General features: G+C 46.6%; 1 long non-coding RNA gene across 2 annotated transcripts in view; it reads left to right on the forward strand.

Annotated features, from left to right (window-relative positions):
* LOC109451456 (uncharacterized) overlaps positions 1-12,493 on the forward strand; it is a 31,967-nt gene that overhangs the window by 62 nt on the left and 19,412 nt on the right. For both annotated transcript variants that reach the window (XR_012490363.2, XR_016019562.1), the window contains exons 1-3: positions 1-1,084; positions 6,955-7,868; positions 8,904-9,053. The exon at positions 1-1,084 is cut by the window's left edge and continues 62 nt beyond it. This is a non-coding gene — a long non-coding RNA (uncharacterized LOC109451456). The remainder of the gene's footprint in view (positions 1,085-6,954; positions 7,869-8,903; positions 9,054-12,493) is intronic.

A 12,493-nucleotide genomic window follows, 5' to 3' on the forward strand; every position in this document is an offset into this window, starting at 1 on the left:
TTCCTTAGGTAGCATTCTCAGACGCATTTTAGTGTTTCACCCCTAAACACAATGCTGGCTTCTGATTTGCTGTATGGGGTGTTTCTATTTTTAATCATATAAGGTTGTATCTATTCTTTCACTGTTGAGTTTTTAACATAAATGTGTATTGAACTTTATCAAATGTCTTTTGAAAGTTGTCTTTTCTGAATTTGAAAATTTGGAATTTGTCTTTTTTCTTCGGTAACAAAATATGGTGAATTATGTTAATTTATTATCTATATTGAGCCATCTTTGCATTCCTGGAACAACCCCACTGGGTCATGGTTTACTATTCTTTAAATATGCTACCAGATACTAACTGCCATTGTTTCATTTATCGTGTTTAGATCAGCTTCATAAGTGAGAGTGATCTGTAGTTTATTTTTGTACCATCTTTATCTGGTTTTGGTATCAATGTTGTGAAACTCAACACATCTTTCCAACCTCTGTATAGCATCACCTGCTGCCCACCAACTCCTAACACCCTGTTTTAAGAAAGGAACATCCACAAGTGGTAGGTGTGATTCCTTTAGTGGTCAGAATAGGGTATTAACCACAAGTGAAGTAATTTATGTATTTCTGGAATTTGCCAATCTCTGAATTCACCAGCCTTTCTGAAACATTTTTTTGCCAGCACATTTCTTCCCCATTCTTCTGGAGGGAGAGAATAGTGATAAACAAACTGTAGGCCTGGAGTGATCAATCCTATTTAGCGATAGTCATTTGTCCTGCGCAGGGGGCTGCTGGCTCGTGTGCCTGGCCAACGAACTGTCTGGTTTGGTCTGGAAATGCATACCCCGGGATTGTGCGAGCCAGTCCCCTCACTGAGCATGGTCACCATGCTCTAGCTCAGCCCATGCCTTCCCCAACACTGGGTGTTGGCAGGCCAGCAGGAAGAGAAACACGCTTAGTGGGCGATGGGACGAGGGCTCATCAGCTGCTGGCAACAACACAGACCTCACGAAAGATGCAAACTGTGGGCACAGGACCCACACACTCTGCACATTCAGCGAAGTCTGTTCTAAGAACAAACATGATCCGATTCCTTCAGGCCAGAATTCAGGTGAGTAATTTTTTGTTATAAAAGAGACCTCGAGGCTTTCCTTTGAACGGTGCACACCTGTCCTCCCAACTGACACCTCTATAGAAACTCGGTACAAGACAAACGTCTGTAGACCTCTCCATTAAAATGTCACCATGCCACTTTGAGGCATGCAGCAGATCAATTTTGGCCTCTCTCCAGGAGCAGGTGTTACGGGAGCTAATCTGTCCTTTTACTAGGGAGTCCTCAGCAGTGTTGACAAGTATATCGATATTGCATTACTGGGTGCCCATGGGGACAAACACATAGGCAGGGACTGTGTGTACCTTCTTTGTCCCTTCACAACTTGGATTAAAAATTTCCCAGAGTTCAAATATTTAATGTTCTTCCTTATTTCCCGCTCCTGGAATGTTTGGGTGTGGCGTGGCTTGTTGCCAACATGTTGCATTCCTTCCTCTCCTAGGGTCACGTGCAAAGAGGTCTCACCTTTGGGGTGGCCTCAGCCTGAAAATCCGCCAGTGTCTCCCTCAAGTTTGGGGCAGCTCCCTAGGGTATTCCGTTTTGTGTTATTTTCCTTCCTGGATTGCAGCAAGACATTGAATTTTGATGATAAGATCCATTTCATACACATTGCACAATATGTGGTCTGATTTGTTCAGTGACAGCGGGGTGTTAGTGACTCAGGACAAATGGGACAGGGTCAAGGTAAGAATCATTCTACAGAATGTTCTGTACTGCAGATGTCAAATGGTGGCCTTTTAAAAATGAAGCTGAGATTGATTGACTCTGACTCTCTGAGCTGCCTCTTTCTTTCTTGCTCTGTTTTCTTTCCCCAGCAGCTGTCTCCTCCTTCCCTGGCCTGCGATACGTTCAGTCTTCAGCAACCCAAGGAAGGCAAAGCTGAGGGTTTTCCATCTTGTTCAACTGTCCTGGGTGAAGAGCTCTGTTTTATAGAGTAGCAGATCTGAGGGAGGGTGTGTGGGGCCCAGGTGGATGAATGTGAGCAGGGTGAGTAGGAGAAGAGAGCAAAGGGGCTGCAGATGTGGTGGGGGCTGGACGGGTGGGGGCAGGGAGTAGGGACATGAGGGGCCTAGAACATGAGCAGCCCCCTGGATTTTTCTGGAGGTGACTGGTCAGACCGGTGCAGAGTCGTAGCTTAATACCTTGGCTGGGCTCTGCAGTTTCCCTCGCTGCTGCCCAAGAACAAGAGGGAAATTTTGCAAATTTTGTTGCATGGTCAAGGGCCCAGCCACCGTTGCCATGGTAGCAGCTGTGGCCATTGGTCCAAGGAGCATATGAAGTCTCTAACTGGGATCAGGTGATAAGCTTCAGGGGGCTGCCAGGGTCATATGCACACAAGTCAGCAATGGTGGTCAAGAGACATTAGACATCAGAGAGAGTGTAACCTTGACCCCCGTCTGGAACCTTTGACAGATGAGTCACAGATTTCAGCTGTGACCACATGCAGCCCCCACACTCCCTGGCCAGCGCCATCTCACTGAAGAACAGTAGGATGGTTCTGCTATATCTCCGGACTCTCCCGATTCCACCTACCAGCTCCCCCTGGCAAAGGAATAGACTGCCCAGTGTAAGACCCAGTCCCCCTGGAGATGCCAATAGGCAGAGGGAGAGAAGCCATCCAAACCTGCTTCTGATGGATTTGCTTACCCTAGTTATTGACAGGGAATAGCAAGAGGTCAGTGAGAAGCCCCAGGCCCGAGACCTCAGATTTCACAAATGCACACGCCTCAGTTTGCATATTTATGCAAAGCACACACCCCTGGGGTCCTCCTTCCCCCTTTTGACTCCACTCTCATCTCCACCCTCCACATTGTAAGGTCTTCTGCACCAGCCCAGGGCAGGCCCCCCAGAGCTGATTTGTCTCTTGCCCAGCACGTCTGTCCCTCTCCCTCCTGTGTTCCTGCACCGTTATCACGTGGGAGGTGGTGTGGGGTTGGCCCTAATGTCTGTGTGGGCTCCTATGCTCTCTTGCTCCCATGCTCTATTACCATGGCTGCCATGGTACTAGATGGCTTTGGCCATTCTTCTTCCATGATCCAAACTATGCAAAGTGTCGACCATCTATTTGCTATTCTGTCGTAAGTCAGTGTTCAAATGAGCTGAGCTTCCCCCATGCTGTCCTTTGTCATGTTGTTCTGTTTCAATGCAGGCCTATTTTGTTTCAAATGCTGTCTACTCATTTCTAAAATACGATATGAACTTGACTGTATGTAGTTCGTGGTCAGTTTTTTAAATCAATGTCTTACTCACTAACAGGTTTGCCCTGGCTGAACCCTCGGGATGGCTGGTGACTGGGAGGAAATCTCTTTTATAAAAAGATCCTGAACCGAGGTCGTGGGCCAGCCATATTGGGAGGAACTTGGTAGTTATAAGTATAGTAGTTTCCTGCTGCTGGTGGAGCCCAGACTTAATGTCTTAAAACAACACAAGTGTATGATCTTACAGTTCTGATGGTTAGAAGTTCAAAATGAGTCTCCAGGGACAAAATCAAGGTATCAGCAGGGCTATGTTTGCTTTGAAGGATCAGAGGAGAATTTATTTCCTAGCCCTTTCCAGCCTCTAGAGGCAGCCCTCATTCCTTGGCTTAGGGCTTCTCCCTCCATCTTCAAAGTGCAAAGCTCCAACCTTTGCTTCCATCGTCAGATGGCGTGTCCTCTTACCCTCCTGTATCCGTTTTACAAGGAACCTTGTGATTACACTGGGCCCACCCAGATATTCCAAGGTATCTTCATCTCAAGAGTTTTCTCTTAATCACAGCTACAAAGTCCCTTTTGCCTTGTACGGTAACATAGTCACAGATTCTGGGGAATAGGACGTGGACATATTTGGGGGTTCATTTTTCCGCTTACCACAGTGACCAAATCAAAAACCCAAATAGCTAATATTTATTGAGCACGGCAGACCAGTAAGGCACTCACATGGATTCCATCATTTAATTCTTAAAATAACCCTGTTGCGTAGCTAATGCTACTATCCCAAGTTAACCAACGAGGAAAGATGGCTTACAGAAAACTTGTCCCATTGCTAGAAAGAGGCAAACCCAGGGCTTATATCTCAACTCTCTGAACCCAGCCCTCCCTTCCCTAAAATAAATAAATAAATAAATAAATAAATAAATAAATAAATAATAAACAACAACAGTTAACTCTTTAGAAAGTTATCAATGGGTCTGAAGTTCTCTCAGTAGATATGAAGCGAAGAGGACGTTAGCCAAACTGTTGGCTTGATGGGTCACTGGCCACCCGAAGTCGCCATGTGTGCTTCCTACAAAACGCCTGCAAGCCCCCTCCGCAGTCCCACCTGCCCTCTGACACGTGTGCATTAAGCGACTCCGTGACCTACTCATGAGCTTGGTTCTTTGAATCTACCATGGGGAGTACAGGTGGGTGGGGCTGGGGAGCTGTTGGACACCAAGGGACCCTGTTAAACGAGCATAGCGGTATCCATCTGTTTTCTTCTTGGCTGAACTGAAGGCTCGGACTTCTCAGTTTATGAAAGTAGATGAGAAGCTGGGCTTGTTCCAAGTTTTCCTTTGCCTGTGGCCCTGGCATTCTTTCTTTTCATATCCAAGTAGACACTCCCTTGGCTATCACTCAACAGAAAACTGGCATTCCTAAAAGCCAAACAAAGCCACCTCAAAAGAAAAAAACAAAATAAATGAGCAGATAAGACATCTGAGACTTTCTTTTTTTTTTCTTCTCTGAGCTAGGGTATCCTGGAGGTAACGGCTGTGTGAATACAGTGGAGGGGGAGGGAAAGAAAAGCTGGCTGTCTCTCTGGGCTCCCAGAGGCTTGGGGCTCTGAGCCCTGGGCACTAGGTGGCAGAATTTGCTCAGCGCCACTTTCTCAGGTCCTAGTAACTAGGTCACAGTTACACTGGGAAACTGTGTCATTCTGTGGGCAGAAGCTCCATGCCTGCTGCCGCGGCGTGAAAGCCAGAGCTCCCATGGTTACGTAACTGCTGAAACCTGCCTGCTTCTCCAGCTTTCCTCCCTCTCCTTTGTTTCCTTCTTTGCCAGTGCGTCCCTCTCCTACGAGTATACATGTGTCTCTCGAGTTCCTTTTAAAATGTATTATGCAAATCTTCCTCTGCCCAAGAATGAGGTGCTGGCTGCCCCCACCTTCCTTTCTGATGACTCTCCAGTAGCAGAACGCTCTCTGGTTAATTTCAGCCCTACAACAGACTCAAGTCTTTAATTAGAATAATGCCCTGTTATAGGGCATGAATGCACATTACGTTCTAATATGTACATACTGGCATATGTCCTATGACACAGTCAGAACTCTAAGGCACTGTCTCGTCTCCTGTCTCAGACACGTTTGGGGCTGAGCCTGCAGTGGGGAAGGGGATCAGACATGGTGGCTCTCACCTGGCCCTACAAGCAGAGAGGGGGGACTGCACAGTTCTTTGGGGGCTGGGTAGCTTTGTGCTGTGGGGCCTGACGCATGGTGAGGCTGGTTCTTCCACTCAGGTTTCTTTAGAAATGCCCTCTGTTCTCTTCTCTTCTGGGGTGCCTGTGTCCTGGGCCCCGAGTGGACACAACTCTATTCCAACTGGTCCCTGTGACTCCTCACTTCGCCCCAGGGCATCCTGCATCACACCTCAGCCTCCTCTAGGCCTTCTCTCCCTTCCATGCAGCCACATTGGACTGACTCAAGATGACCCCTTGCTAGCTGCCCTGGGTTGAATAGTGTCTCCCCCAAATCCATGTCTCCCCAGAACCTTGGATATGACTTTATTTGGAAATAGGGTTTTTGCAGATGTAATTAGTTAAGAGGAGGTCCTACTGAAGTAGGGTGGGCCCTCATCCATGCTATGAGAAGAAAAAACAGGGGCACAGAGATAGAGTGAATACGTCCGTATGACGATGTAAGCAGAGGATCCAGTGAGGCGTCTACAAGCCAAAGGACACCAAGCATTGCCAAGTGACCAGGAACTAGGAGCGAGGCATGGACTCAGAGCCTCCAGAAGGAACCAACCCTGCCGACACATCCAGAACTGTGAGAGAATAAATGCCTGTTGTTTTAAGCCACCCAGTTTGTGCTACGTTGTTATAGCAGCCCCAGGAAACGAATGCGCTGACTTGCCCCTGTTAACTCACATCTGCTCCCAGGAAACACTCATACATCGATTTCTCGATAAACCCTAGAGGGCAGGCCGGTCCCCCAGGGGCAGCCCCCCTGCCCTGCCTCCGAATCCTTTAGTCAGCTCTTCTCTTGTCTCTCCATTTCCTGGTGGCAGTCGGACCCCAGTTGCAGTCCATTTTTCTCCTCAGTTCTGGATCAGACACCGGTCTTTGGTATCACCCAACGTTACCTTGACCTTCCCTGGGCTGTGGGTTGGGCACTAGCATACGCTCTTCTCTCCCCAGGGTGGGCTCGCGTAGCAAGTCCACTGTTCTCTCCAAAGAGGTCTCTGCATCAGTCTCCTCCTCAGAGGAGACCCCTCCTCAGATTCCTTTGCAAATCTGGCCTTGCTAAGAGGTCCAGGCATTGAGCCCCAGGCTCTCCCTTATTCCTTTGAAATGCTGATATGAGGGTAACGGCAGAGTCTTTTCATACTCATTTTGGTCCCCCAGTTCCATCCAGTAACATCCTGTTACAGGTGTGTATGTGTATACATACATATGTATATAAATACATGTTTACATTGTTGAAGTAGGACTTTATAAAGTCTACGTATAGGCACTACTAACTAATTATAATAGGATGAATTGTGCCTTCTCCCCCAAAAAGGCCATGTCCTCCCCGAACCCATGAATGTGATCTTATTTTAGAAAAATGGTGTTTGCTGATATTAATATAATTCATGTAAGGATCTCGAGATGAGATCATCTTGAATTCAGGGTGGGTCCTAAATGTAATGGCAGGTGTCCTCCTAAGAAGAGAGGAAGACACAGAGACACACAGAGGAGAAGGTGATGTGAAGACAGAGGCAGAGATTGGAGCCATGCAGTCCCAAGTCAACGAGTGCCTGGAGCCACCAACAGCTGAAGAGGCAAGGAAGGACTGTCCCCTTAGACCCTTTTGGTGGGAGCGAGCCCTGCTGGCCTCCACAAGTGTGAGGGAATAAATTCCTGCGGTTTTAAACCACCCAGTTGTGGTAATTTGTTATGACGGCCCTAGAAAACTAACACACTAATTACATTACAAACATTTCCCCGTGTTATTAGACGTTGGGGTAATTATTGTTAACCGTAGCACGCTATTCTGTAGGATAAGGGAGCCAATCAATGTTCTATTGGAAAATGTTTAATTCTGGAAAATTGCACTAAGAAGGAATTAAATGCACTTGAGCGTACATTTTGAGTGTCTGGTAATGTCCTCAGGAAGGTTTTCTAGCGGTAGAATTCCTGGGTGGAAGGAGACACCCTCCACTCTGCCTGAGTCTCCCCTGCAGGAAGCCTGTCGCTCAAAGCCTGTAATTTCTGTAAATATTATTTTATGCTCGTTGGTACAAGACATGTAATAACTCGGTGACTCATTTCTATAACAATGCTTACAAATGCTGTCCTCGGGAGCATGAAAAGCAACCTTCTGAAAAACAGGCTCAAGCTGGTACTTAGCCTGTCTGGGTTACCCATCTGAGATATTTTAGTCACGATTAGCTCACGTCCCTCAATGTTTGGTGCCAGTTGTGCATGAAGAATGTGTTTCTCTGTGCTTTTTCTTTTATTGGTCTCAACTCTAAGAGCAAGCCCTGAAACGTAGCAAGTCGTTGTGCAGCACCGAGAACAAACGCGGCTCGGGTCAGCTCCCTCCTCGGTCTCCAATACTTACCAACGTAAGCGTCACTGCTGCTCCGAGTACTGTTAGCCCAAGACATCTTCGGGCATCTTTGTTCTGAAGAAGTCAGCATAGAAAAAAATTACTGAAAACCAAATTTATTTAGAGTCACAGGCTCTGGGGTTTCACTTGTGTTGTGCTAACATCTAATTATTGCTACTTTGGGGATGTTTGTGAGTATCACTTAACCTTGGTGACATACTCTGGGCAGAGAGAGTAGTGTGTTAAATGAACTCTGACGTTTCCAAGAGTCTATCTTCCCCTCAATGTTTAAATGGTCCATTTGAAAGGGCTTCACATGTTCACTTCTTAGTATCAGGCAAACGTGTCTGAAGCACATCAGCATTTCCCCTTCTCACAGCCCGTGCAAGTTTGCACAGATCTTCCACATGCCTTTCCATACTCGCTGTGCTTTGGTGGATCAGTGGACTTCTCGGGGGTGTCAGGTTTTCGTGTTCAGAGACAATGGATAAAGTCAGTGAAACAGTATTTGTTTGGGAGACCATATCTTGATGACCCAACTTCCTGAGGTCCTGCTTGGTGGTTGCTCAAGCACCAAGGTGCTAGCCTGGCAGATAACATTTTGGAGCTTTGATATTGACAGGCAGGATAAGTGAGATTCCTGTTCCCCAAATAGTTCTTTCCTTTTGATAAGAACGTTCCTGCCCTTTGCTGCTGTAACACCCAGAAAGGGCTTCAGGTTTGAGGAAACCTGGCACACATATGTGTTCTAACCTGTACCTCTTAGGGGAGAAGAGGGGGAGATTAGGGAAAGCTGATGCCGGCTCCCTCGCCTATGGGCCTGGCCCTTTATCAGACTTCCAGCTTCCAGAACTGTGAGAGAATACATTTCTGTTGTTTTAAGCCACTCAGTTGGTGGTGCTTTGTTATGGCACCTCCAGAAAACGAATTGAGTATATAAGAATTTTGGGAAGAGGAGATTTGCTGAATGATGCTATCTTAGTTACCTATTTCTGTGTAACAATTTACCTCCACCTTGCAGCTTACACATATATATTTTTTTATCTCACAGCTTTTGGTTCAAGAACATGAGGATGGCGTAGCTGGGCCCTCGGCTTCACTGACCCTCACAAGCTGCACTCAGGGTGTCGGCCAGAGCTGGGGTCTCACCTGACGGCTGGACTGGGGCAGGAGCCATCATTACCCCGTGGCAGTACCTGTGGTAGGTGGTGAGAGGGCAACAAGAGAGGCCCGGGGGTGGGCTCCTGAGACCAGCGACGCAGGCTCGTCTGTCCTCAGGTACTAAGGAAAGAGAGAGCGCTCATCTTGGTGTAACAGGTTAAGTCTTCAGAGACAAAAGAACAGACAACATTTCTTGAAACCAGCTGTTACCTCCCTTGAGACTACATATTCTGTTGTCTTTTTTGGAGCTTGTAGACTGTTGGAAATGTGATGTTTTTGACTAAGCCAAAATGGGTTAAAGATTGGAAAAATTAAGCTGTCTGATAATTTTTTGCAATAGCTTAGGGAAGTCAGTGGTGAGATCTCTGTCCTCTCAAATACTGGGATTGTAGAGAAAAGCAAAACCAATGGCCGTATAGCTGATGCTTAGCACAAATTTATTATGTGACTGCACTGTGTTACATACTGTTACTTACATACTCAATTGCTGTCCAGAGAAAGCCCATTAATGCATATATTTATACACTCTTAAATATGTATTGAGCAGCTAAGATATGCCACGGGCTGTGCTTGGCAGTGCGGATGCAGTAGTGGCAAGAAAAGTCTCTAGCTGGGCCTGAAAAGACATCCATAATCCCAGCAGCCCTGAGCTCAGAGTTCTCAATGACTTCACTGAGAAACACAAGTGTTGGCTACGAGTCAAAACTCCTGCTTTGTTATTGATGGATTGGAAACTATAGTTTGATCTTGAGTCCAAATTATCTTCTAACTTGTCCATCAAGTTATGGTGTAGACTGCAGTGAAAGTTTCTGCCCAGGGCAGCAGCAGCAGAGAGGGAAGGGGTGTGTGAGAGATGGGGGGTGGGGGAGAGAGACTCAGTCTTGTGAAAGTCCCACCCTCACACCCTCCAGGGAGCAGGTGGGGTGGGAATGGCTAAGGTGGGTGCTGTTTTCTATTTGGCTCATCGCATATAGGCCTCTCTATGAGGCCACATTTGGTTTATGTACAGGGACACTTCTTAGTCTGCTCTGAGGCCAAGGGCACGGGCCAGAGAGACCTGGAGTTGACTATGGCTTTGCTGTTTAAGGCTTTGCTCCTTTTGACTTCAGAAAAGTTACTTCTCCTCACTGGACCTCAGTTTGCTTACCTGTAGGGTGGGCTGTTACTTCCTACTGAGAGAATGGGGGTGGGGGTGTCCAAAGGAATACACGCTTAATGCCAGCCGTGCCACGTGATGTGTGTGCAGCAGTGTTGGCTTCCTTCCCTCCCCATTCTCTTTTCATTCTTACTGTCTTCCTTTGACGATTCCTTCCATTCTGACAAGGAACGAGCTCAATCTCTTTTGAAGTCTCGCAAGGGTTTGGAGAAGTGGAGAAGGAACAGCTCTTTCAGCACCAGCTTTGTCTCACCTTGGAGTCATCGTTGACTATTCAAGGGATGAAATGAGAAGAGAGGAGGGAATGTGGGAGGCAATATGATTGGAAATAGCAGTGACAACAGATACCTAGGAAGACAGGAACACCCGGATGTCCCCTCCAGCTATCCGTAATCCCGCCGTCTCTCCGGGGCTGTTAGATTCCAACAGTGAGAAGGGGTGGCAGGGCGGGTTCTGAGTGTGCCAGACCACAAGCAATGGGGGTGGAGAGAGGCTCTGTGTCCTCTCACACAGCCAGGAGGTTGGGGGGACAAGCAAAGGAAACATAGCATTCTCTGTTGGGGTTACCTGAGCAGGCTTGGCATTTCTCTGGTGGCAAGCACTCAAACAATTCTTCTACAAAGACACTTTGTTCCGTTGATGTGCGTTTTGTGGGGGGAGGACGTTCCTGAGAGACTTTTCCTACCCAAATGGTTTTTCTAGTTGGCTTGTGATTTTTCATCCCCATGTGCCTCCTGTATGTGCCCTGGCCAGACTCACCCATCGTTCCCTGGGAGCTTCTGCTCTAATCCTGGCTTCAACAAACGGAAATTTAGGTAACTTCGGGGTCCCTGTAAATGCTGCACTTCACCAGAAATGCCGTCTATCCAGTCAGCCAATCTTCAACTCTGGGCTCTATACTTATTTCCTTGTTCCTTCTCACCCACTACGAGGTCAACTAAGTGGCCCCAGCCAATCAGCTGTCTCCTACTTTTCTTGTCTTTGTCCTTTACTCTTTGTTCTCTAAAAGCTTCCTGCCTTTGGCCCTATTTTGCCGTTTTCCAAATGGAGACTGTCCACATCATGAAATATTAAATGAAGTTTGTGTGTATCACCTAAATTGTCTCCTTTAATCATTCTTTAACATATACCGAGGGTGCCAAAAAAATGTATACACATTTTAAGAAAGGAAAAAACTGTATTAAAATTGTAATAATATATACTGACAACAAAAGATGAACAAAAGTCATGTGTATACATTTTTTTGGCACCCCCCCCCCCCCCCCCAGTGCTAATGTGAATGGAAGTTTTCTGAGACAGAGAGAGGGTATGCAGCATTTTGAGGGGGATCAGAATATGTCATCCCAAAATATGCCTCTTTAGCATAAGGATTATTTTTAACTGATTATTTTGAGAAAAAAGCAGACACAGGAGAAGCTCTGGCAATGGAGTTGAAGTTACCCTTTTGAAAGAGAAATTTACATATATAAAGGATATCTCCATTTGTGAGGGTGTCTCCCTCTCTGTATCGGGAACAGGATGGCTCTAAATCACAGGAAACTCCTATCAGTGGAGAAGGCAGAGACTTAAGCTGGCATAACAGCCTTACCCATGGTGTTCACCATGGCTGGCCTAGCAACCACCCTGTGACTGGCCTCCGCTACCACCCAAACTTCCTTGCTTGTTAGCTAAAGATGGTATTGAAGCTGGTGGTATAGGCCATCTCAGGGAACCACTCATTTTTCCCTGTGTGTCTCTCATGTATACAAGAGGTAGACCTGTTAATAAACCCAGTTTCGGTCTTTTATCACAGCGGTCTCAAATAAGAACTCAGAAGGTAAGAGGGAAAATTATTTTTCCTTCCCTACAATTTCCTAAATTTATTTGCTCAGACTCTGTTCTCCTACTAAGTAAAATTAAGTCAGCACCGTTGCCAATTCTGGCTCCCAGGTTCAGAGAAGAGGTGTTCTTGGCCTTGCAACTTGGAATTCAGAATTCATTTTCCACAAAACAGTGCAGCTTGATGCAGTTGAAATGATACAAGTAGAGCTGTAATTTGGGTGTATGTGGGTAGAACAAGCTTTGGGGGACTAGTCTGGAAACCACACCACCAAAGAGGGAGCTGTCACTAGGGGAGAATCCACTCAGGGTTGCAAGCAGATTAGAGACATACATGTGAAATTCAACCCGGGCTTTACTGGAGAGCTGACTTTGTCGGAATTCTCAAAGCAAAGCTTTTTATCAAGCTTAAAATACGCACCCACTTTTTGAATGACTGAACCTACGTGAATGGTTCTTACTTGTTGCCAACTTCTGTGCCTCAAAATTCTGAGTCGTTGTCTTAT

Source organism: Rhinolophus sinicus, chromosome 17 (assembly GCF_057876585.1).
Source record: "Rhinolophus sinicus isolate RSI-liver-muscle chromosome 17, RSI-T2T, whole genome shotgun sequence".
Classification (NCBI taxonomy): domain Eukaryota; kingdom Metazoa; phylum Chordata; class Mammalia; order Chiroptera; family Rhinolophidae; genus Rhinolophus; species Rhinolophus sinicus.